Raw genomic sequence first — 2,881 nt, forward strand, 5'->3', positions numbered from 1 at the left:
GAAACACACACTGAAGTGGGGAATTAGCGAGACACACACACACAGGATGCCTCCAGCCAACTGTGCATGATCTGCTGAGGACCTCCGCCAAGTACCCGCTGAGTTAGTCCCAACACCACTCTAGTGTAAGAATTTTAATTTGCCTGTTGCAGTTCCCCAATGCTGGAAGCTGCCAGCTCAAGTCCTGAAGACAATCTGAATTTGGATGGGAAAGCCAGGAGACGCAGCTTCAATTTTTCAATTTTTTCCCCACTTGTCAGTGGTGAAATTCCATTTTTGTCTGTGTGACAGAGTTGATCCAAGCACCTCCATTTCAAAAAATCAGAACTTACAGAGGAGAGCTTATTTTCAATGCCTACTCAACATGTGATTTTTAACATTTATCTTTGGTCATAGTTTAGCACAAAGCTAATGAACCATGCCACGTTTCAAAACACAAAGGAGACAGAAAACAGGAGTTCCTCTGCATACCATGCAAACTTAATGTCATCCTCTCATAAAAGTACTAAATATACTCGGCCAGAACAGGCTTGAAAGCAAGTAGACGCTGTCACTAGCAGACTTCAATCTGAACGCAGAGCTTGACAGTGCTAAGAAGCACAGAACATGGTAGTTTATTTGTAGCTGATGACAATTTTAATCATCATCCACCAAAACATGACCTTTTAAACACAGCAGGCTTGGACAACTCCTCACCAAGGATCCTGGAAGAACAGTGCTTACTATTGATATTCATCTGGCATTAGTGAATCAAAACAGCACTAAAACCCAAGGCAATAGAAAGGTGCTCAGGTTGCACCAAAGCTGAAAGAGGATGTGGAGAATCACCATGTTATTATAGGCAGAGCAGACTGTGTTACCAAGGGCAAAATAAGAGAAAAGCTGGCAGAGGAGGAATGGACAGGGTAGACGGGGTTTTCATTTACCTAATTTTTCGGTAAGATTACAGATTTTTTTTTTTGGTTAATAAAACCTAAGTTACAAAGCTCAAAAACTACTTCTGAGAAGGGAACTGTATTTGAGGAAAGGTACTCATGAGTGTTGCCCTGGGGCCATTACCAGGTTGAAGACTGCTGCTAACCATTTTCTTGTGGATAACACAAAAGCTAGCACTATGGTAAGCAAAAGAACTGCACCATCACATCAGAGTTCTGGAACAATTAATAAATCACTGTTAATTTCTATTTTTTTTAACAACCAAACCATCCAGGAAAAGAATACAAAGCCATACCTTCAACACTGGGAAAACAGCAGACTGAAAACCTTACTGACTCGGAAAAGGCCATCAGGCTCATGACGGACAAGGAACCGAACACGAGATCCCAACTTAGCACTGCGACAAAACGTCACATGAATCTTGGAAGCACGGTAGTGTACAAAGAAACAGGAGATTTTACCCATATGTAAATCACTGAAAAACCCTGCAACAGGGTTTTATCTCCTTCTTAAAAGAAGACTACACGTTTGTGAGGGGACTAACGAAGACAGGCATAACACAAGATTTCAGGAAGCCAATTCATGCATTCCATCAAAAAATATTGGGCACGCTCTTTTGTTTGTTTTAAACGCATTCCCAGCAGGAAAATACAAGACACTCCTGTCCTCTTTTGCAGAGCTATCCCTTCCTCTTCGCCTGTAAGTGGAAGCTGAAGTCAAATTCTAATCGAACACAGACACGCACTTTTTACAGAGTAATTAATAGCTACTGAAATATACTATTAAAAGAAGACACAGATTACCTTTTATGCCCTTTTCAGAGCCAATGCCTTTCTCTAGCATAAAATCTTAAGCTTCCCAGGAGGTCAAACTAAACGAAGGGTGTTAAACTCTCTTACCTTAACCACTAATAAAAAGCGGGAAGGGTCACTGCACTGGATGTGCAGTCTCATCTGACAAAGGCCTTTGTGTGGTTTTTGCCTTTAGAGTGAGCAATGCTAACCCCCTCAGCACACTGCCTGCTTATCCTCGTCTTCCTCAGCATGCCAGCAATCCAGCGACCTGGAACAGATTTCTTCCCACTCAGACTTCTAGAAACCATCCTGCTATAGATGTAAGAGAGGGCACGGCCATCAAAAGCCTGGGACAAGCAATATCTAACAAATATTAGTATTAGACCTACATACCAGAGAGACTTCAAAACTTCCCTCCCCAAAACAGCCTCAAAAATTCCTGCCATACATTGACAGAAAAGGTCTATATTCCTCATCCCTCAAGATAACAAGGGACAACACAATATAATTTTACAGCAGCACAGTTTATCACTGGAAGTTAGGAATTACAAACCAATTTCTACATTCACTACTTTTTCCCTAGCTCCTTCTAAAGTAACAGCAGCAATATCGCAAAAATAGTTTTGGCTATCTTGTTCTAGGTCACAGAGATTCATTTGTATCATTCCCTCTGTTACAAAAAAAAAAAAAAAATTACTCCCATTTCACTGCAGCCCACTAGTACCTACAGAAAGAATACGGCACATGTAAGTTTTCACCAGGACAAGCCTCATCTTGATGTAAAAAATAATCCCAGTGTTTACCTACTAAAGATACATTACTATTTGAAATCTATCACCTGCTACCGACATCACTAAGGAGCTATTAAAATGCTAATCTTGTTTCTTCTTCTACTTTCAATGTTTAAGGACATTATTAATCAACCCACTATAAATCCTGAAAAGAAAGCACAGTGCACTTCAAGATGCTGTACTCTGTATGTTTTCAGAATTTTCTTCCTACAGAGTCAATGAACTCATTGTGGAGTGTACCACTTACGGAAATAACTGGTTGATAATTTTCTGAAGATACCTGCTGCAAAACCATGCCAGAGACAAACATGCACATTTGGGAAAAAAAAAAGGGGGGGGGGGGGGGGGGGGGAAAGGGAC

Source organism: Buceros rhinoceros, unplaced genomic scaffold, assembly GCF_000710305.1.
Source record: "Buceros rhinoceros silvestris isolate BGI_N320 unplaced genomic scaffold, ASM71030v1 scaffold10805, whole genome shotgun sequence".
Classification (NCBI taxonomy): domain Eukaryota; kingdom Metazoa; phylum Chordata; class Aves; order Bucerotiformes; family Bucerotidae; genus Buceros; species Buceros rhinoceros.